Below are 24,503 nucleotides of genomic sequence, written 5' to 3' on the forward strand. Positions count from 1 at the left end.
GCTTTCATCATGCCCCCCCCCCCCCCCCCCCCCCCCAACCCTTTCTCTCTCCATCTCCCCTCCAGCAGATGATTTATTATGCCCGTTCAGTGAAGGCATCATAGTGCCGCTGAAAGCAGCATGCCGTTTGCAGGGCACCAGCGGCGCCTTTGTCTGCAAGGCACGCTGCTACCAGCAGGCCTTTGGATGCTTGTTGCCATTTCCACTCTCGAATTTGATTGCTGCAGAGAAATGAAAGACATATCATACCACATCCCACGTGGGGTGCAGAAATGAATATTTCCCTTTATTTATTCACTGTCTGCCTCATTTCCCTTTTTTAACGACTGATTATCTCCAATCTAGAGGTAATATCAGACGGAATTTGCGCTTGTGTCCGGATAATGCTGCAAGCGGTTGTCATCAATGATGTTGATTTCACAGTATTTAAGATTTCACTAGACTCTTGAGATATTTCTTAAGACTACAGTTACCAGTGTGTGATAAAGTGTGATACTTGTTTTTTAAAAATGAGAAAGAAATAACCGTGCTTGATGTTCGGATTTTACAGTGCGTTGCCTCGGCCTTGGAACGTAATCATTTAGTATGGTGTGTTCATCAAAAGGGCCTGATTGCTTTGAATGTACCGTCCTGTAATGCTCCCCATTCATAAGCCTCTCTTTGTTGGCAAAGGGCCAGATAAACAATATTCTTCACAGTAAAGTCTAAGTACATGAGTCACTCTATTCTCTTCTATTCACTGCACAAAAGCAGTCATCAGTTTGCTTCTGTCCACAATTGAGTCTTAAATGCCTTACTACAAGCTCTCAGTGCATTAAAATTGTTAACCTATTTCAAATAGATAACAAGTTTTAAGAATTTTCTGGAATTGAGTGTATGCATCTCGAAACAAGAATAAGGCAGGATGCTGCTCTAGAATAAGGAAACTAGGGTTGACCCGAATGCTTCGAAGCTTCGACCGTTGCCATGGTATTCGACCCCCAAATCACTATTCAAATGCTTCGTTTAAATTTTTTTTTTTTAATATATATATATATATATATGTTTTTGTTGAGTGTTATGTAATGGGAGGTGAACTTCACTCTCCTGCATGAAGGTCAGATGTAATGCTACCTCCACACCCTTACAGTACATACTGTCTGGCTAAATAAAGCATGCACTATACATTCTGCTCTGGATATAAATCGTGAGCCGTGGAATGGTCGGTCCTGCCTATAGGACACTGGGCTGCGAAAGAAGTATCTCAGTTTCACTTATTTTAAGAAAATAAGGCTTTAAAGCTGCTCTAATCAATATTTTTTAATAAACAATGGCATTCTTTCTCATTCAGGTGGAGAACACGGCCGTGTCAGAACATTCACAGTTATACATCATCAAAGTAAATTGGAACCCAGAGGAGCAACACAATTAAATGGAATAGCTGATCTGGAGATGTGTTGTTTTCTTGGCTCAGAAGGGTACAGAGGAGCTAGAGCACACTGACCCCATCAGAGAAACGGCTTGTTTGCTCTAATTAGAAACACTGAGGGCACAGAGTCAACTGCAGAAATTAAAGTGAAAACCTTCACCTATGTTTATCGCTACGTCTCAGTTTTGAAAATACACTAATTTCTAATTCATGAGAAAAAAAAACAACTTGCCTAATGTAAGCCTCTGTGTTATTTGGGAAGGAGCTAATCCTCCTGGACTTCTCATTGGTTTTTAGTGATGGGTGACCAATTAATGTAGTTTGTGGCTTTGGGCAAACATGCTGTCAATGCCGCTGTTTGTTGTGGAGCTCGTTACCTTCACTGTAATAAGTTAACCCTGCAAGAATTGCTTGACCTCTATGAAATACATTCATTAACATCAACAACAACATTCATGCGGTAAAACACTGAAACTCTTGCTTGCGGTGAAGATCGATGATGCAGATACAATAGAATCAACTTTGAAAAGTGCAAACAGCTTTATAAACGATGTGGCCCTGTAATGCATGCAGGAAATTAGTTGAGTTATACACCCCTCACAGTATTATCTGTATTGTGTGGTACGTTGATGTATATTCATGATCCGTGCGATTTCTCCGGTTTTGTATGTGTTAGGTTGAATTCACACAGCCCGTCTTCCCCCTACAGGTGTTGTTTATCTTTGGGGAGCTGGAAACGTGGCTGTTAATTAACTCGCTGTCGATCCCACACTTGTAGCTCTCTGTCAACACTTCCTTTGCAGGAATAATCTAAATGGTCTGGGAAGTCGCAAGTTCACACTTCTGTGTGCATGTGTGACCCGTATGAGTGTGTGTGTTTGTGTGTGAAACACACTATGTCTACATTAGGCCGTCTAAATTTTAAAACACTGTTTTAGTGTGAAAACGATTTGTGTCCACATGGTGTTTATAGAGGCCTCTGTCCACAGTGAAATAACTAATGAAAGGAGGCGGGGTTTAGGTGGAGCGGTTTACTTTCTCTGGAAACAAATCACCTGGTTCCCTATGGCACATTCAAGAACAACACATGGCATTGGCCTTCACATTGTGCACGAGTTTATTGGCTTAACATTTTTCACACACAAGTCCAAGATTGCATAAGTGCAAGATAATCTGCAATCTGGTATCACTTGATTTAAGACCGTTACACACTACGCCCATGCGAGTAGTTCAGAATATATTTTTTCAATCAATGTATTTTTTTCAAACTGTCGTTTTTGTCATGACTGCTTACAAACAGAAAGCGAATATTATGCGGCAAAAAAAACAACGTAATTTTTTTTTTCAGAATGAGGTCGATTTTCTGAGCTTTTGCACCGTGAATAGAGGCATCAACCAATCAAGTTGTGCGGGACCGGTTGAGTTGTGCCTATATTTAGGAAACAAAAACACAGAGGCTCCGTAGCCAGAACAACTTTATTACTCCATTCAACAATGGCAGCGCAGACCAGATCCACTCCTTCCTTTCTTACCTTTCACAATAAAAACCCTAGACATGTAATATTCGCAGACGAGTATTCCGCATTTTTGTGTCGTTTATTCGTCACGCCCCTGGTGTGTAAAGGCCTTAAAGCTGCCTTCACATAAGAAATTTGCTCTTCGCCCACCGCGAGGCAGGGCGCAGAGGCAAAGCGCAGCGCAGGTATGATATGTCATCAAAAAGTGCGCAAGGAACAACATACACTGTGTCTTGGCAAAAACAACAGTCACAGCTGTTATATCTCATTGGATGCGCTTCAAAAGGTCAGCAGCAACCAAGGTTAAAGTTGAAGTAATTTGAATTTTGAGCGCCACGCCAAGGGCAGCACTTCTGCCCAGTTGGGAGGCAATGCCCTATCCATAGGAAAACAATGGCACAGTCAGCACAGCGATTTTTTACTGCTGATCATGTTCTATTTTTCTTTTCTTTTTTGGGGGGTTTCATTTTATATATTTTTGTTGTGATCGGAAAAAGTGTGTGCAAGAGTGTGTGTTGCTTTGTTTCCTGGGAGGGTAGGGTTAATAATGTCCATAGAGGGGTTTTTCTTCGTCCTCTTTTGTGATGGAGCTGTGTGTGCACAGTACTGTATGTTGAAGGTCTATAAATAAAATATAAGTCTTTCTGCGCTCTCTGTACCTTTAGTGGATGTTGTGCCCCAGATAACATCAGGAATGACCTCCTCTAGTAAGGCTAAAACATACAAAGGCTGAAAGGTAGCTAAATAAAATTGCACAAATGAGGATGAGCAATTTGTCCCGCTTTTATTGTATGAGTAAGACCACGGCAGAAAAGTCAGAGATTGTTGTCCGTTAGAGTCAACTGCATGCTTTCTCCTGTCGACATCAGAGGAGTTGCTTGATCTCTGAGCAACTAGCTGTCCATCCAGTGCTGCTCTGTTTCAAATAAGATGGCTTCCTCTGCATACACTGATCTATAAGTTCCGCTTTCCACTGCGTGATTTGGCTCCAGTCCCAAGAAGAGGCATTGTTTGAAATGTAATGTCTGTTTGGGTGGAGCCCTAAAAGCAGCGTCTCGGAGAGATTCGCTGTGAAGTTCAGTCATCAGAGAACGGATGGATGTGAGGAGACAGCTGGAGTGATGCAAGCACACACACACACTAACACACACTGTGGTCCTCAGGGATAGTATGCACTGTGCCAGGTAGGACAAACACACAATTCACGCATGCGCACTGGCGTACACATATCCACAGGCCCCTTAGGCTGACATACATAGAGCTAGGGCTAGTTCAGCTGGGGATGAGAGCTGACTGAGCTGAGCCAAAAAATACAAGGACACAGGCGGCAAATTAATCTATAGTTTGTAGGAAAACAGCCTTGTAAAGGAAACATAGTATTAAATATGCTTAGGTGTGGTAAATATACAAGGAGTTCAATGTCAGAATTATAAATACATTTAAATATTGGATCAAAGCTGTTATATTTGGTCTGCCCAGGTATCCAATGTACCTCTGTCATCATTGTCCAAACAAGATGGAGCCAGTGGTTTCCCTTTCTTCCTCGTTCAAATGAATGATATCCAATCGGCTTGATCTATTCCCAGGAGCATTCGTTCAACGGATCCTTCTCTTCCTGTTCCAAACAGAAAATATGCTCACGGTCCTCTGCTCTCAGAGTTCCCATGTTTATAGATGAGGTTGACTCAGGACATGCTCATGTACTTGGGACACATCTCTTAACACCCAATACCCTTTTCTAACACGCCATGATGCCAGCAAGCAAACAAGCAAGTATTGAATTACCTTCAGTGCTCTCAAACGGCCCTAACCACCTCATGCATCAGCGGACAGGACAAGTGATGTGTTGCTTGCTTGAAAAATTGGACTTTCACTCTATTTTTGCAGCATCTCACAGACCTGCTTCACCTCCAAGCCTGCCAAAACCACCAGCCCACAGTCAACCCTACCTGCCACAACATTTCCAGGATCTGACTCTTAAACCTGTGGACATGTTGGGCTAGAAAACACCTTTCTTCAAAGGGAATATGAGTCTGTCTAAAAAAAAACCCAAAAAAACACTCCTTTCTGCATGGAACCAGTAGACACTATAAATAACACACACTGTAAGTGATGGGCAGTAAAATCCACAGTCCCTTTTCTCTGCAAAAATCTTTCTTCTTCGCAGTGAGAATTATCCAAATCAAGTCTGTTTCTTTGTCCCGGTAGCTCGAGTGGGTTTATTATGGGGAACTTTTGGTCTAGCAATACAACTAACAGGGGATATTCCTCCGCTGTGGTATGGACAGGAAACGCTATCCGAGGAGACAAAAATAATGAATTTCATAATAGGGCTGCAAATAATGATTATTTTCATTGTTAATTAATCGGTGGATTATTTTCTCAATTAGTTGTTTGGTCTATAAAATGTCAGAAAATGGTGAAAAATCTGTGTTTCCCAAAGACCAAGATGACGGCCTCAAAAGACTTGTTTTGTCCTTAACTCAAAGATATTCAGGGTTTTTTGTTTTCAGTTCAGAGAATTTTGACTTTTTCTCTTTACTCAAACTGATTAATCGATTATTAAAATAGTTGACTATTAATTTAATAGTTGACAACTAATGGATTAATCGTTGCAGCTCTATTTCATACGAAAAAGGCTAAAACTTTGGAAGATACTCAATTAATTTAACACATGTTTGCATGGAACTATGGATTTTGTCCCACATTTCTTAGTATTGAGTGTTGTATTAAGAAAAATCCAAATCTATCCTTTAAGAGTGGTCATTTTTGTCTGCTCTTGCCACATGTTAGCTTGTTCGCTGTATTTTGGGAACAGGTGTAAGGTTGTATTGTGAAGTGCAACGTGGGGAGCATGAGTCAGCATGAGTCACACTGACTGCTTCTGCTGTTAAACAAGAATAAAACTGTGAGAGCAGACCAAATTTGTATTAGTTATTAGCTTCTTTTTCTTCTTCCATTTCAGGGAAATAAGGATTGCACTCTTTTTGTTGTTGTTGGAAGTCACATTATTAACAACCATAAAACAAACCTCCTGCCCACAATGACTAACTATAGCACACTGCCTATGAAGGATTATAATTTCTCCACGCAAAACAAGGAATATTTTTTCTCCAGCAAGTCCCTCAGGGCTCAGTACTTGGACAAGTAATATTGTGGCTTTTTAGGCTCCACTGTATGTGTCCACCTTGTTTTTGTTATCTTGCAGTGTATGTGCTTATTACCCAATGTAAAATGATAGATATCAGAAAGTGATGTATTATTTGGCTCCAATACCCTCAGAAAGTGTTTTAAACAGTTAACGCGTTTCAAGCAATCAGTTAAAGACTTTGACTTTGACCCTGAATTCTCCTACAGTATAAGTTCCCAGGGCATCATTGTTCCATCTCAGTAATAAGCTTCCAAGTTAAGAAACGTATTAACATTAGGTTATGCTAAGAAAATGGAGCAATGCACACTCCCACACAGGTTCTGGCCCGTATCACAACATTTTGTGAAATGCTTGTTCTCTCTTCTTTTCGGTACTCTTTTCATCTTTATTCATCACCCCTGTTCTTTGTTAAGCACTTAGTGCTTAAGAGCACTTTATGAATAAATTTAACTCAAGTTAACAAGCACATCTGCTCTTTTATTACTACACTAACCTTTCCACTTTTTGCTCTCCCTCCATACATGTCTTGTTAGAGAGGTTGTGGCGAAGGTCCAGAAGTATTACGAGGACGACATCGCCCCAGTTACCCCTCGTCACTGATCCTCCTCTCTGCAGCATTCCCATTCTTTAAAGAAACTATTCCACAACCTTGTCAGATTCAGCTATTGCTAGAAGATTACTTTTTTCATCTTTTGTAGTCAGAATGCACACAAGCATTGAGCATTAGGTTTTGTAGATTACCAGAAATGAAACCCTATCACGGATGCGTGGTAGGATAGAATGGATAAAATACTTGAAATACCAGTGTTGAACGAGTCTGCAACATCAGGGAGATGAATGCTTGGTACAGTCAGAACATAAAAAATGACATGTCGTTGCTTCAACTTGAAATATGTCTGTTTTAACTAGGCTACCGTAATGTTACTTTGCCTTGCAAATTTCTTGCTCACTTTAGACAAAGCATTGTAGCCGGCGCCATACGATGCACATCAAAACACCCCTGCTGATTGTTTTCTATTTAAAATCTTGCACACCGGCTGTGTCTTGACACACGTCAACTATTAAAAAAAAACGAGTGTGCTACGGGCACCGTTATGTGACTGTGTTGGACTAAAAGGATGGAGTTTAACTTCCTCAGCTGAGGCGGAAGAAGAACAAAAAGAGGCACATACCTAAGCTGTGACAATGAACACTTAAAATATTGTTACAAGCCAGCAGACAGAAAAAAAATGATTAGGGCTCAAACTGATGATTATTTTTAACCATTTCTTCAATAGTTTAGTCTACAAAATGACCGATAAGATAGAAAAATGCCCTCCATAATACCAAGTCTGAGATTGTTGCTGTTTTGCAGGCCTGAGTATTCAAATCCAGATTAAACATCATGTATGCGGAGTGTAATTTGGTTGATAGGTATGGGAGGTGCCCTAATATCCCTCTTAACGTCAGCACCCACCTTGCTATAAAGACACTCATCATGTTCACAACAGAACCAGGAGCTTTGATGCTCCCACGTCACTGCAAATCTGGATAAATCACTTTAAAAGAGCGCTGCTTAAATTGTTGAAAGTATATAATCTCCATTAGCAGCCCAGAGGGGGCAGTGTGTCGCTGTGCGGGGGATGCTGAGCCCCAGGTCAGGGGGAAACTGCAACATTTATCCCCTCTTACATCACCTCTCGTCTTGACAAAGTGCACTGAGCGCTTCGGGGGCATACTAATTCGCCTGATGTGTATTAGCTCCCCATATCTGCCATTCAACACAATGACAGTAATTTGGCAGAAAGGTGAAAACAAGTCTAGACCCAATCGCAGACATCCAGTCAGCACAGAAGCTGATATTTAGCTCAAGATCTCTGCTTGTGAAGACATAGGACAATACACAAATACAAAGAACAGTTTACATACACAAAAGGGACACATGCACAGACACACAGGCAGAGAATGAGAGTGATTATTGCCACTTTCTTGACTTGATCATCTCGCATATCTGCTGTAATTCGACCCATTTAGAAGGTTGGAAATAGATGTGTGTTATTTGTTTGTTGTGTAGGTAATCGATTTTCAATTTTGGTATTTGGATATTAGTTTTTTTTTTTTTAACCCCAACAAAGAGGCATCAAAAAACACCAAACCTTTTGGAAAATGCTTCTTATTCAATAACAATAAAAAACAACAACTGTAGAACCACAGAATCTTTAAAAATGAATGCCTTTAATTAAACCAAATGACACATGTTGCAGCGCTATGTCGTCCATCTCGGCCGAGAACTGTCTGACTGAGTCCGTCACAAGTAGGGGTGTCACAATTCTTAAAATCCACAATTTGATTTGAAGATTTCATTTTGATTTTCAATTTAATCACAGTATGCCATTTTTGAACCATGGAGTCTTGAATCGCAAAGATCAACAGATCGTTGGTTTTATGCCCTGACATCGGTCATTTACACTTTCAAATTCTTCTTTAAAAAGAGAGGCTATCGAGTGTGATATTTTTTTGGAATGTATCACACTAAGACCATATGTGCAAGATACTTAACCCCAAAATTGCTCCCGAAGGCTGAGCCATCGGTGTGTGAATCTCCTGCTTTCCTGTTTGCAATTTCAAATATCTGCTTTATGTTACTGTTTTGCTTTCAGCTGCACAGGAGTCGTGTTAAGTGGCTGCTGATGGAAACCAAACACTTCCTGGACACCTGCGGCCCCGGAGTGAAAGCTGGACTGGCGAGGCCAGACACAAAGTCATCCAACGCTAAAGGTCAAAGTAAGTGCTCTACAGATATTGACAGTCATCTTTTCTTGAAAAATGTCCGGTGTAATTGGTAACACCGGAGTTGCCACGAGTTTTCTAACCGCTGTGAAAGGTTTAGGGTTAGGCTCCTGGTAAGATACGCTGTGTTGTCTTTGAAGTGTTGTTGTTTGTTTTTTTCTCCTTTGGACGCTCGCATGTAGTCGGGGGCGAAGAGAAAGAAAAATAATTGGAGAGTCACTGATCCGATGGTTGAAATCAGAAGCTTTATTTCGATAGATTTTCGATTTAGAATCAAAATCGTGATACCCGTAATCCCAAGTCATGTCACGGAGACGAGCCAAGAGCCCTCGTCGCCGTTGCTTGTGTCGGAGCGAAAACTACGCGAGGCTCGGATAAAAAGGGCTGAGAGGAAGCCATTGCAAGCCATTACCGGTGGTGCATATTGCACAGAGACAGCAGCCTGAAAACGCCGCTGTTTAGGGTGAGAGGGCCCGCAAGACGCTGAGCGCAAACGGATGCGTGTGCGGACTCATCATGACACAAAAAACATGTGTGGGGGGAAGACTCCGAAGCTTCGAATATTCGCTGTTGACTACTACTGAAGCTCCGTAGCCCGAAAATGGTGTTCGGGACGGCCCTAGTGTGTTGTAATGTCACATAGACTGCATTTTTGTATTTGCTGACATGTAAATATCTAGCTGCCTAAAATAGAGCTCATGCTAGCTTGCAGACTGTTAAATACAAGGTTAAATATTTTCCTAAGAGGGATGATACACGACACAGCAATTTGCAATGCGTCTTGGCAGTCATAGCTCCAGGGGATTGATCTCTGTGTCACAAAAGCAGACGCGCAATTTTTGAGACAAGAGAAACCTATTTTTTTCAGTCAAATGTCTCATTCAGCATTTCAATTTCAAACATGTTTGTTTCTAGTGCAGATTGTAATTCCCACACATCATTGATATTCACTCTTGAAAGCAAATAGTTCAAGGAAACATTTAGCTCCACAGAGACTTACTTACTGAATATACCCTTCATTTTCAAGAGGCGGCATCTGACTCAGAAAAACGCCTTGTCACCGGTGGCTCCGTGAGCCCATACGGGGCTCAGTGCCTCTTTTAGACTTTTTGTCATGCCTGCAGTAAGGGCCATTAGAAACCTGATTTATTCGGCATGCTGCTGTGAGCACACCCATCTGTGAGCTGCCTGTAAAACTGATTCGTGCAAAGGATCAATTTCCATCTGATGGTTTCTATTTGTCTGTGTTCCTGCTCGCTAAGAATAAGTGTTGCAAGAAATGTGAAATGGGATCTCATTTTCAGCATGGATCCATCATATGCTGCACGCGTTGGCTTGATATAGTATCATTATTGTACATCAGCCATCTAATTTTAGCTTTGTCTCTCTTCCGAAATACAAATCGCATCTTCTGCTTCACTGCATGGTGTCTCGCTCCCAACCACAGACACATTTTCAGGATTTTTCATTTGTTTAGTGTCATCGTTTGAAATGAAATATTCATCGTATTGTAGTATATTGCAGATTTATGTGTGCATGAGCACTAGAAAACCAGGCAAACAAACTTTAAAAGACCAAGTCCATGACAGGATGGTTCATTCAAGTTCCATTTGCTGCTATCTTGGTGCATTAGCATCCTTCAAATGCAGCCTGGTATCTCTGCTTTTGTCTTTTTGTCTCACTCCCTCTCCCCTCTCCAGTGCCAACTTCAAACTCTCGGCGCCCACATGCAATAGCACAAAAAAATAAATAAAACCAAGATGTCTGGTTTATTTTCACTCTCAGAAACATGACAGATGAAAAATAGAGGGAGAGAGAAAACATTCTAGGCAGCGGCGACAGCTTTGGAGCTTTGGAGAGCCCACTGCAACCAATCTCGGCTTCACAGGCGTGCAGTGGTGCGCTGTGGGAAGTCCGGGTGGCGCGCTGTCGTGTTTCAGGAGGAGAGGGAGAGAATGAGAGAAAATGGCAGCAAATGAAGTTGGCGGGCTGCGGAGTATTGTTCCCTCCCGCTCCCAGTAATGAACAGACTGGGGAAATTGGTCCCCGGTGGGCCCAGAGCCTTCTCTTTCTCATCTGTCAGGTGTGTTCGCCACACATGGAAACGCACAAATACCTGTGCACACACATGCATGAAGATTGCCCGCACACTCTGGCGTACACTCGAGCATGCGTACTGTAAAGAAGCCTTCCTCTATGACAGACTGAATTCAGCAGACAGGGTCTTCTTTCATCCCTTTGTGTCTGTGTATCGGGGGATGTCCTGTGCATCTTCACATTCAATTACAGTACAATGCCCTTATACTGGTCAGCTGCAGATGGAGATGGATGATGGTACACAGGATCGGCTATTAGGGCCTACGTTCAAACCTAACCTGCCCGTGATATATCTGGCTCTTACCTCATGTACCTCAGTGTTTATTGACCTCTGCTACCTTCTGAGCCTGAAATAGTTTGTTAGTAATGCTCATCCATAAATAATAATAGTGTTCCCTGATAATGCTACATTGTGAACAACAAATCCGTGTTGAAATCATAGAAATAAACAAAAGAAACCTTGCTGTTAAAAAAAAAAAAAATCCATCATTATTTTCTTACCGTCTGATCATCTGTCTTGCACAGACGTGATCATATTCTCATGAAGCGAGAGAGACTAAATGCCCTTGCTGCATCAACACCAATCCTCACCGCAGAGATTTCATTTCAACAATCAATCAAGCTACAGACTTTGTGTTGGTAAATAAATTCAGGTGACCACTGATTGATGCTGTATTAACTTGTGTCAATGATGACCCCATGCTTTACCGTCCAGGGGACGCGCTGTGTTGAAAGATTCTTTTCACCGGCGGCCGCCATTTTGACAAGATCCCATTTTGTTCATAGTCTCAATGAGTGAAGGGAAAATGTTGAAACTCTCCTCATAAAGAAAGCGAATGAGCATATTTCTCAAAATGTTGAACTATTAAATTTATAAATTAAAATTTTTTGTGGATTAAATCATACTTTTAAATGCTCTTTTTTTTTAGGGAAAAATAATATATATACTGTATATACAGTGTGTATATATATTACAATATGTTGATTTGAATTTAAATAAAGTTATTTAAAAAAATATATATATTGATATTCTGATCAAACCTGAGTTTAACACAACAATTTCTCAAAAAGTACACATTTAATTGGGGAACCACTTAATTTCCCTGGAACCAACTCAAATGAGTTGTGATTTGCACAACAGAGCGTTTATCTGGCCTAATGAAAGCTGCAAATGTTAGCATGTCTGGCTAACTAGCTTACTATTAACAGTTATAACCTGGTAATATTTCTAAAGGCAAGGGGCATGTGATTAGTGAACAACGTTAATTTGTGGGGTTACAGTCTGGAACATCCAGTGTGTGGGAACCATGCTGCTTTAGCTTTAGGATTTCATCATGTATGTATTCATCTTGTGTATTTAGAGGCTTCCCATTTTAAAACTGTTCATCTCAGAGTTTTCATTCACATATCTTGAGGTCAGAGGTCAAGGGACCCCTTTGAAAATGGCTTTATTTAGCGTTCTTCCCGACAAGCTAACATGACGTGGTTGTTACCAATCGATTCCTTAGGTTTTCTAGTTTCACATACCAGTAGAGTATCTTCTCTAGCTTTAAGACTGAGCCTGCTACAATGTCTGAAAGACAGAACCGAGGCCGAGATTGTTAAGAGGTTAATAGTTTATATAATAAAAGATCAATACTTGACATCCGTGTATCGATACAATATATACAATATACTACAATGTATAATACAATATCGCTAGCAAAAGTCGTCATTTAAGTCCATGAATGAGAAGCCTGCTTTTATTTACTCCGTATGAAATGTAGGACCTATTGTTTGGTAACTGTGTTACTGTTATCATTGTAAATTCCATATGTGCAAGAACGGAGAGCTTGATGTGGCAACAAGGGCTCAGCTAACGGTGAATTGCTCTCACCCCAGCCAATCACTTTCTCTCACCAGTCAGTGTGCTCCCCTCTGACATTAAACATTCATCCTTCATGCTAGGTGTTTCCAGTTTTTCGTTTCTTTCCTCAGGCTATTATAAAAGTGCTAATTCCTGAAAGAATTCATTTAAACTTTAATTGTGGCCAGTCTTAAGAGGATGACTCTAGAGTCACAGATGAATGCAAAGGCTCTATTAATACGTTGTTCCTCCTGCGTTATTATTCCTGTTCGTCTGTATATTTTATTCATGAGTCTTACCGTACTGGTGAAAGGGGATTTCAGCCTTGGTTTGAGAGTGACCGTGACTACAGGAGAGGAATGAAGCCCAGAAGAGGGGGAAAAAAACGCTTAAATGATGAGATGATCGTTGAGAAAAGGGGGCCCTTCAGAGCTACGCAAAGCCATGTTTCTTAATATATTGAGAGGGATTGTGGAACTGAAGTCGTTTCCGGTAACTCTTGATCCTCTGATTGCAGTAATTAAATTGCCCAATGGAGGAGTGAGAGCTTGGCCTTCACTTCCAGCTCTGTAATGTCCACCCCCTCTTTAACATGGCAAGCGTTATGACTCATAGGGCCTCATTACAAACAAGGCTGGGCCCTATATGTAAAATTAAATGAGTATTTCTCACTTCAAGCATGCATTGACCTCGAAACCTCTATTATTGTAGCAACCCGATGAGCAGAATCTAGATCCGTTCTATTGCTTTGTGTCTACAGTGAGTCGGTCTTTTTCTATTCCTCGACCTTTCTCCTTCCCCTCCTTTATCCTCCCCTCTTTTTCTTCTTCTTTCGCCCTTCTCTGAGTGACTCGGCTTCACATCAATCACAGCAGTGTTTATTGTCAATGAAATATTTAGTACGAGAGGGCCTCTGTGCGCAGATTGCAGATTTCATCTCACCCTGAAACAATACACGATGTGTGTTTTGACTGATTTAGATGCAGGATCTTGAGGCTGAGAATCTTGATGGGTTTGCATGCTATTTCTGTGATTGGCCTGGGATACAGGTTCACATCTGAGCATTCACCTGGGATTGGACACAGCCGTCAACACGTAAATAACATGCCTGGAGGTGTTTAGTGAGTGGGTTATGGATATTGAAGAGGTAGACCTGTGCACCGGGCAAGCACAGAAATAAAAACGCACCGAACTAAACATGAAAGACCCAGTTTGCAAATCTGTCATCACAAATACAGCCAAATCTGAATTAATAGGATGCAACCTTTCTCATTAAGTTCCATAAACCTTGCCGTGATTTGATCTTTCCCAGAACACTTTCTTTTAACCTCCGCATTTAACATTTATAAGCAGTGCTGGTTTATGACATACATTTTAAGTGGTTATTAATGCAATTGTCAACAAGCAACAGCTCATCTTATGAAGCACACCTAACTGTATAATTAATTACCTTTATAAATGGTTAATGAATGCTTGATAACACATAACACAGGTTTATGATTACAAACAGCATTTATTAACTGTTTACACACAGACACAAATCCTTTGCAGGCAGGTTTAGAACTGTTCATACATGTGTCCATGTGTAGGGCTGTCGAAGTTAACACGATAATAAATGCACTAACCCAAATTTGTTTAACGCCACTAATTTCTTTAACACATTAACGCAACTTGCAATTTTTAGGTTGTAGCAGGCTCAGCTTTAGCTAGTTTTAAGCTAGAGTGAAGGTAATGGCATCGTATGATACTAGAAAATCTAAGGAATTAGAGGAATTAACCATTGACAATTATGCGATTAATTACGATTAAATAATTTGATCGATATATATATATATATATATATATATATATATATGTATTATACATTACAACAATTTTTAATATTTAATTATGTTGTATTATTTTAGCATTCATTAACTGTTTTCACCAGTTATGCTTCATAAGTGGAATTATAGTGTTGACCGAGACATCAATCAATTCTCAACATTGTAAAAAAATGAATTAACAGTTTCATGACACACTGTATTTATATATTTAAGTATTTTTTCAAGGTTAGTTATCCTTCTGTCTAAACTCTATCATATTTGCTCTTTGTGTAACATGGAGGAATACAGTATAAATTCAGTTACATTTTTACAGAAAAATTGGGCATTCATGTAAGAGTCAGGATTTGATATTTCGGGAGGAACCAAGGCCTCGTATTAAAAATTGGAGAGTTCAAGTGGTAAGGAGAACACACGGCTAGTAGCCAAGTTTAATTAAAGTGCTGCTGCGGATGCATTGCACTGCAGTCTGAGTGGTCGGAAGGCAGTGCGTTAAAAAGGCTAACTAAAGCTGGTGCAAGGAGAGAACTCTATGAATCTGATCCAGATAAGTAGCCTATTGTGCATGTGTTCACAGATAAAAGCTGTGGCTTGTATGTTTAAGTGTCAGCAAATGAAGATAAAAAAAAAAAGTGACAGATGAGAGAAATGCTGACTAAAATGCAGATAGTAAATTGTTGACTGTACATAATTATTGCTGAATAGAGCTGGTGGTTGAGTGGCTTTTTCTAAAACACAGTATAGCCCAGTAAATGAAAAACTAAAGGCCAGAAATCATGCACCTCAACAAACATCCTCAGATATAATAAATTATAGTCATTATGTGTCGTGACATGGTATAAATTTGACTTATTGCAGCCTTTTGAATTGTCTATATTGTAATGGCTAGACAACATGTCTACAATGATGCTTGTGAATTGAAGAGCTCAGACAGATAAAAACAAAGAGGCGTTCTTGCCATTATCTGCTGGTTTGCAACTATATGAAGTGCGTTGGTACGTTTCAAATGCCATTGTTTATTTTAGTAGTTTTGCCTCAGGAGTGTGAAGAGGCTCTACAACCCTGCTTTGAAATTATGGACCGGAACCAGCCCCGGTAAAGACGCTCCTATTGCTTTTTTTTGTCTATATAAACTAGGAGTTTGGACACTGCAATTCTCTCGTAAACTTGGAAAACAATTTCCGAAACATAAAGCGTTGGATAACAATAGGCATTTAATGCTTCCTCAACAGAAAAGGGGGCATTCATAGCATGGCGAAGGAGGAAGTCTGTCAAAAAAAAAAAAGAGCCAGAGAAAATGATAATGGACGGAAAGAACGCCTACTGGGCTTAAATTGAAAATAAACTGCAGGGGACAGTGTGATACAGAGAGATGTGGAGTGGGTGGAGAAAGATCACTTGGCTATAAGCAGCCAGGCCAAATGGTGGAGGGGACAGACTGAATAAGCCAAACCGCTTTTAAACAGGTTTGACACAAGAGCCCCAGGCCATCTACTCACTGCACAGCTCAGTAGGCTGCCCCAATGGCAGCCCACCTACTGCCACCCACGCACCCTCTAATGGCACTCAAACTGCCCACATCTCTGCCTCCCTTAGGGCCCGCTGTATGCTCGCTGTAAAATGTAGACCTCCGACACGCTGTTGCACACAAAAGGCACAAATCATTTGTAGGAGAATTTGGAAGCACTTCTTCAAGTTCATACAGTGTACCCAGGCTTGCTAGAAAAAATTATAGTGGAACTTCCTTTTCTAGTTCTTTAACTTGCTTCACAACTCAAGGATAAAGTACTGTATAGCACAAATACACTGCCAGTTTTCAGTAAATTTAGCTCAAAAGCCAAAGCTCACTAATTACTGAAAAATATTATACATTGTTTGTTTAATCCACACACAAAACAATATACAGTGTTAATTAGTGAGCTTTCGAGGTGTCATATTTTTGGTTCTTGTCTTTATGTTAAGCTACGCATATTTCCCTTCTGCCTCTAGCTTTATACTTAAAGAAATTGTTTGACATTTCTGGGAAATAAACGTATTTGCTTTCTTTCTGAGAGTTGAATTAAAAGATCGATCATGTCCAGCTTAGCAAAAAGACTGGAAACAGGGGGAAGCAGCCAGCCTGGTCTGCTTGAAGGTAACAAAATGTGCCTACTAGCACCACCAGATTATATCTTGTTTGTTTAATCCATTCAAAAACCAAAGTGTAAAAATGAAAAGTTGTGGTCTTACATGGGGGTCATGTGCTGAACTGTTTCTTGGCTTGGAGCAGATGACATGAGTTAAGCTAACTGACAGTTGGCTGTGGCTTCATATTGAACACATGAACACATATGAGGGTGGTATCTATTTTTATGCCTCTGCGGCAGCCGTGGCCGGAGGCATTATGTTTTTCGGTTGGTCCGTCTGTCCGTCCGTCTGTCTGTCTGTCTCGTCCATTCTTAAGGATGAACTGATTCGATTTTGGTGGTCAAGGGCCAGGGTCACTGTGACCTCACGTCCATCCCATTCTTGTGATATCTCTTGAACGCCTTGAGCGAATTTCTTCAAATTTGGCACAAACGTCCACTTGGACTCGAGGATGAACTGATTAGGAGAATGCCTATGCTAATTATGACAATTTCACTCAAATTTTTAATAGGATACAACAATGAAGTAATGACATTTTGGACAGACATTGATGCAAACTGCAGCTTGACTGGTTGGCGGAGGCATAAAACCGCGAGGTGGTGATTCTAGTTTCATCTTACTCTCGGCAAGAAAGCAAAGAAACGTATGTTCCCAATATGTCGAACTATTCCTTTAAAAGCACAAAGTAAGTGCCGTCCATTTATATAATATTTGTGACTTCTGAAATGTTGGACAACAAACACAATGGCATTGAGTGGTTTTACTCTGGGTTTGAGTCAAGGCTAGTGGCATGTACATCAGTCATGCACTTTAGGTTTCTGGAACGTAATGAACAATGTTGTTGTGTAGGTAACACTACTTTGGTTTGTTTGGATTTTATGGTATGAGTTCTTATTTCCTGTCTGCCATATAACTTCCCCTTCCGGTGCAATAACCTCAATCTCGACCTTGATGTATTTCAATGATACTTTTAAAAGATCATTTGTTTTCAAGTCAGCTCAGTCAGATTTTTTCATTTCCAATTAAACTTTCTTTTAGTATATTTAAAGAGCAGTCGGGGACACAGGCACCAATGCGTACACAGCAGTGTTGACATGATGACTTGAATAGAACTAATCGGAAGCAGAAACACAACACATATGTTGAAACAATGTGGAAGGCTCTCTGAAATGTCAGGTATGTTTAGGTTGCCTTCTGTGCTGCCTATAACTTCTAATCTAAATCTGTTTCCTTGCAGATATATCACCAAAGATCAACGGGTTATTTAAGTCTACAAAATATCCTGCTTTCAAATGTACTCATCCAACCACTCAACCTGTCAACCCCACAGTATGTTGTTGGTTGCTGCCAATAATGTGCGTCAGTCCCTGCATAGCTGTAGCCTGAGAGCAGTTTGGTGGTATGCTATATGGATGCTTGAGCAACACACTTTGGTCAGTAACTGATTTGAAAAATGTTTGAAAGCTTAGTTTAGCACTCTCTTTCTCCCTCTCCAGCCCCCTTATACTCGCACACTTAAACGCTTGAGGACAACCTCCATCACACTGACATTGGCAGCGACACTGATGAGACAACTAGGCCACTGCTTTGACACATTGAGAGCAAAACGGGGGAGATAAGGCGTAATTATTTCTCTTAATTTGTGCCACATCATTAGTTTAGATCAACTGATAATTAGCACCATTAGAACAGACTGTTGACATTGACTGTTCTGACCCAAACTTGTATTTTTAAAAAAGAAACAAATGACTCTGGATTTAGGTTTAAGTGCAGCTGGTGTAGAATAAGGATGGACTCATTTTAACGGCTGCCCTATGGAGAGGACAGAAACACATCTGTTTTTGTACCAAGGACAGTTATGAAGATTGATCAGTCAATTTGCAATGACTGAACCCTATCTCCCCTGAAAAATTGTCTCAAAGCATGTGGTCTTAAAATAAAATTGCCTCTGAGCAGAGTGCCTCTGTAGCTTTGTGCGCAGGTGCTCGTGTTCTGTATTTACACTTCTTTTTGTGTGCGTTTTTTGCATGTTTGAGCGCAGGTGTGTTGTTTTTGTTGTGTTACGTGCACATGCGTGCTCCGTCGTACATGGGCATTGTCTGTATCCAGGAGCTGTCCTCCCTGTCAGATCTCAGGTATTTATAAACCACGACAGTGGAAGACAGATCACCAGGCCTCAAGCTGCCACACATCCATCCTTCCAAGGGCTTCCAAAGACAGCCTTCAACACGCATTACTCATTCCCATGCTGCTACAAACCAAATTTTCAGCTCCTTTCCATTGGTTTTTGCCTCGCATGCTGTGGGGTTTTGCGTCAGCAGGGATGCATCGGTGTGGTAATGTCAGCAGAGTTGCGTGTATCTTCAGAGGTACAACTTAGTTTTCTTTGAATTTTTGCTTTCCCCTCATGCCACTTTGAATGACACTGCCCCCTGTGTACAGTGCTTACATTTCCTGCGGTGCGCTGTCTGCCACCTCAAGTTGGTTTCGCCTGTGTTTGTTTGCATATCTGTGAACGCCTCTCAGTGTGTGGCGGTGTCTGAGAGTGCTTGTTGTGTGGGGTATTAGGGAAAATAGTCTTTTAGAGAGTTGTGCTCAAGCTGGATTTACTCTACAGTAATATAAATGTACATAATGAATATACAAATAATTTAGTTCTGTTTGCAAATCTGATATTGAAATTAGGAAATGGAGTATATTGAAATTAGGAAATGGAGTATTCTAAGTGGGTCAGTAGGCCTGTTTTATTTATTTATTTCCCTGTTGTGGCCCATTGTGGATTATTGTAGCAGATGCATTCTGTATGTCTAAACAAGACAAAGGAGGATATTTACTAAGGCTGTTAGAAATACCGTCAAGGGCACACAATTTTGCATCACTGCAATTTTTTAATTTAGCAGGGTATTTACTAAAACTACAGTTGTAGTAAATGAGCCCAGTCGCAGTTCATTTGATTTGGAATTATTGAAGGGCCGCTAAGAAACACAGGATGCCAGGCTGTTTAGATGTGTGTTGTGCATGCAAAGTAAAGAAGCGCAGGAGAAAGTGTTTGCTGCTGTTGAGCTCGGTTGAGGAGGAGTCACTTTTGGGACTGCAAGTGTGCGTTCATCCTGCACGGAGAAGCGTTTGTGTACCATGAGAAATGTAAAACAGCCCGATGTTGTCAGCTCAACAAAAAAGATCAGTGATTGAGGTAGAAAGTCTAAATCACTGTTTCTCCCTTGCTGTCTCTCATTCTGTACGTGTGTACTGAAACAATGCTGCAGATTTTACACAGATTTTCCCGCACGTTGAATTTTAGACGCAGTTTCCGCTGCCACAGTGGTCAGTCTGCTGTGATGAATAAGGCGCTGAGGGTATTTATATAAATTTCCATTCCCTCCTTCCCTCTTTGCGCCTTTAAACAGAAAAGGCATTAAAATATATATTTCATGAAACAAAACGTGCAATTTTTAGTAAATAAGGACAAACGCATTTTGACTGTTAACAACCTATAAAATGCCTGTTGTCCCCCAAAAGAGCATACAGCCATGCTAGAAACCCTGTGAGGCAGTAATGCTCATTGTACAGAAAACCAAACTCCTCGACAAAATTTAAATTTTTCAAATAAAAAGTATTTGACTGACAGTCTGTCATCGGTCATCCCTAGAGCCACTCTGCTGTGGTTACAAATATATAACAGTTTTCACACCAGACATTTCAGCCCTCTTGTCCAGTGACTATTGAATGAGAATTAGCCTGCAGAAGTTGGATGCTGGACGGTTGCCAGTTCCAATCCTCAGACCAGTCAGAAAAGTAAATGAGTAATGCTCTCTGAGTAATAACCATAGAAATCATATGTTGAAGTGGCCTTAAGCAAGGTGCTTAATCCCTGACTGCTACAGTAAAGCTGCTTAGTTGCAGGAGACAGGAGATGACTCTGGTTACTGTAAGCAGCCTGTGGGTGTGATGTGTGTAACACTTTAAATGGTTCAAGCAGAAATCCCTGATTAAAAAATTAGAAAATAATGATGAATGACATACCGCAGATGCGTTTTGGCTGTTCTCTCTCTTGTAGTGATGTTATCTTAAGTAACATATGGGTCAGGGCTTAACTTTTCACATGTTGGGTTTATGTCCACTCCATTTTTGTTACAGTATGTAGGGTAAGAAGTGGTCCAAAATTCACATTGGCCACCTCTTCTTTCACAATATGCAATATTGCATTTAATTTTCAGTTCTCTCCTCTTTTCTTCCTCGGAGAGCAGCACCTGCCGTCTCACAGCCTCCTGCATGTACTTCCGAGATGTACACATCTCTGCACAGAGCATGCCTCCGCGATTTACTGTGTTTCTGTATGTTCTCTCATTTAAGGTGAGGGTTGCCTGTAACAAAAACGCTTGCTTCTGCCCTTTGCAGTATTTGCAGTGCAATACATAAAGTTGACCTCTAAAATGAGCCATGGGAATGTTCTCTGCGATTGCGGGTTATAATTGTATTTCCTACCGCCAGTGGAGGATGAACTGGAATCGCCGCCGGGGGCTTCAGTTAACATTTCTTGTTGCCTTCCTCGTCCATCTCCTCCATATCGTCCTCGCCGTCGACTATTTCAGGGGAAACTTCAGTTTCTGTCTCACTCAGTCTTTGAAATAAAGACTAATAAGCTTCATACTTTGTGTATGTTTCAAGCCAACTTTAGCTATCTGTCTAACTTATCTTGCTGCATGTTCGCTCTTGACGTTTGTTCTTGTTATTTGTAGAAAAGGGCAGTGTCTAGGCGACCCGTTTGCACTGACAAGTGGATCACATGAATTTTTTTTTTAACGTATTTAACGTTGTATACCTCAGAAGACAAACAAATAATTGGCCCAATAGTTGCATAAGAGAGGTGTGATATTTTCCATTCTCTTGAAAAGTGTTTGTGTGATGTTGTGATCGGTGAGCAGATGGCGAGACTCTTTACATCTCATGTGTCACATGCGAGAATATAGTCACCACTAAATAGAAACTAAGACGTCTTCTTTGCCGTACACTTGAAAACCGTCTATACTGTGATATACAGGTGTAGCTCTCTGCAAGGTAAGTTGGTGTCCTTGACATTTTATGACTGGAAAAGAAGTAACATTTATGAACTCTGGCTCTGACTTGTCTTAATAAAGCCTTTTATATACCCCCTTTTTATGACTTAGTTAATATCGCTATTTGTGGAAAATTGGAAAAACATAATGTCCCTTTTGTCTAAACATTAGGCTTTATCCATAAATGCCTTATCTATCTGGTTTAAATTATGATTAATACATCTAGATTTTGGATGTATGATGTTTTTTTTTAAGTACCAGTGTGTGCCAGCCTGATATCAACGGGGTATTCTTGTGAGTTTCTTGAACTGTATTGCTTTGGTTTTACTACAAAAAAACATTCTGCACGACACCTTAAGCTGAATGGAGATCATAGCAAGAAAACAAAAAGGATTTTGTTGGCATCAGTGTGGATCTTACTGATTTATAAGCCAGAATTTCTCTCTGATTCTCCGAGGATCCAGGACTGTGTTACAGTAAATCCTCTGAGATACAGAGATGGTACCGCGTAAAATGCCAAGAGATGTAGCGGCTGAGTCCACGGATGCATGCTTGCACGCACTAACGTGCGGTACACTTGTGGTACAGATACACTATCATTTTAACTGACCGCAAGTGGGATTTTTCCACCTGTATGATGGATTGTTTCCTTTATCCTCAGGCGGTTTTGGACCTTTATTTTTGGGCCTGCTCTACAAAAGGGAATAGCCACCAGGGACAACGCTGCCTCCTCTAATCCACCGAGTTCTAAATCTCCAGTATGATTCCAGTCTCGAAGAACAATACACCCTTGAGCTTAGGGAGAACTGAGAGGGATATAGAGAGCCGGGGGACGAGAGAAATGGGAATAGCGAACTACTGAAGGGAGTTGAGAAAGTGAACTAAATCCTTTGTGAATACAGAATACGATGTTGAGAGATGGCATATTAAGGTTCAGTGGTTGGGCTTTTTTGGCCCAGAAATAGTAGTATTTTGCTACAGTAACATTTGATGTTGGATTGCATCAGTCCATTTTCTACAGCAGATCTGAGGTTCATGTCATTAAGCACCATAGTCCATAGCTGTTCACCTGAAAAATATATTTTTAAAATGGTGATTAAATGTGCTTTTCAGACACCATAAAAAGAGACTAGATAAAAGAAATATGAGCTTAAAGAGACGGAGCTATAGAAGAAAGACCTTGTGAGAGCACGGTACACTTAAGATACCAGTATTTAGAGAACACATACAGAAGAGCGCAACAGCAACGTTGGCAGGCTCCTATGGAAAAAGGACAGGAATCCCTTTAAACCCTCCATCCCGCCTGGATCAAGGAAGAACAGCTAAACTCCCTGTGGATTCATTGAACAAGAAGGAAAGATAAAAATAGGCCCCCTTTCTTCTGACAAGGAAAAATGTCCTGGGTTCAAATGAACCTCCACTGAAAAGTCCTCCCTCCAGGCACTTTTTGCCGGAGATGTGGTGGGGAAACTTTCAGGCTAAAAACCCTCGTCCTTGACTCTTTGCATCTCTTATTTCTTACCTGCTAGATCTCTTGGCAAAAAATACCCTCACTTGATCATCACTATATATACTTTACTTTACTTATAACAGGCTTTAACTTGATTGTTCACTTGGGTCATTCAGTGCCTGTATATAGCACATTACAAACACTATATTACTGTATGTCCTGATAATTTTTTCCCCATAGTGGCAGAAGAGAGGAAAACGCCTACTAATACTGCTTTAAAATGAGTGAAAACAGTCATGTTCACACTCACACAAGAAAATACTGTATCATAGCTTCTCTTCAATGGTTTTATATTGTGTTACATATAACACATACTGCAACGTATCCTCATACAACGGTTCGTATGATATCTTAGGAAGTTATTCTTCATGTTCCGTGCATTTTCCTACGAATTCCGTCTTCACAGGAAACAACTTGGTTAGGTTTAGGCAACAAAACTACTTAGTTAGGTTTAGGAAAAGATTGACTTGGTTAGGTTTAGGCAACAAAACTACTTAGTTAGGTTTAGGCAACAAAACAACTCGTGGTTCGGGTTAAAATAACTCTGTGGCGTAAATTAATTACGGAAGTTCCGTGACAAATACATCAACGTTTTAACATCAACGTTGACTTCTGGTTTCACACGGGGTACGAACATCAGTTTCCTGGGCAAATGTCGTTTTTTTTTTTTATCCACCCCAACCTCCTCCCTCGGCAGCGTTTCTCACTCTTTATATTTTCTGGTTCACGATTAAGTGGATTACATACAAATTAATGTCGTGGGATATATCCCAATTACAGTACATTACTTTTCGATATATGATATATGAGAACAGCCTGCATACTGTAATACCTGCGTATATCTGTGTCTATCAAGACACTGTATGCCAATTTCAGTGTAAAGCTGTTGTAGGCAGGTTGGACACATCAGGGTGGATGTCTGTTGGCCGTTTATTGTGTAACACTAACACGTTATGTATTACAAATTGGTTCCAGTGTTTTTGTATTCTGTTCAGATTGGGCATTTTTGACACCTGGCAAACGTAAAGCAGTGGGTTAAAATTCACCAAAAGATCCCATTTCAGGCTGTTAAATATTGTATTTAGATTTTTTTATAAAGTCTTGAGTGGTCAAGATTCTGGTCCTGCATGTTGTCAAGGACATCCCATACTGTACAGTATATACTCTACTATTCATATGGACAGAACCAACAGTATAT

The 24,503-nt window shown here is 40.5% G+C and overlaps 1 long non-coding RNA gene across 1 annotated transcript in view; it reads left to right on the top strand.

Moving 5' to 3' along the window:
- The window catches only part of LOC141762320 (uncharacterized), a 123,760-nt gene that overhangs the window by 18,510 nt on the left and 80,747 nt on the right, over window positions 1–24,503 (top strand). Inside the window, exon 3 of the long non-coding RNA XR_012592799.1 lies at window positions 8,716–8,839. This is a non-coding gene — a long non-coding RNA (uncharacterized LOC141762320). The remainder of the gene's footprint in view (window positions 1–8,715; window positions 8,840–24,503) is intronic.

Source organism: Sebastes fasciatus, chromosome 23, assembly GCF_043250625.1.
Source record: "Sebastes fasciatus isolate fSebFas1 chromosome 23, fSebFas1.pri, whole genome shotgun sequence".
In the NCBI taxonomy this organism is placed as follows: Eukaryota; Metazoa; Chordata; class Actinopteri; order Perciformes; family Sebastidae; genus Sebastes; species Sebastes fasciatus.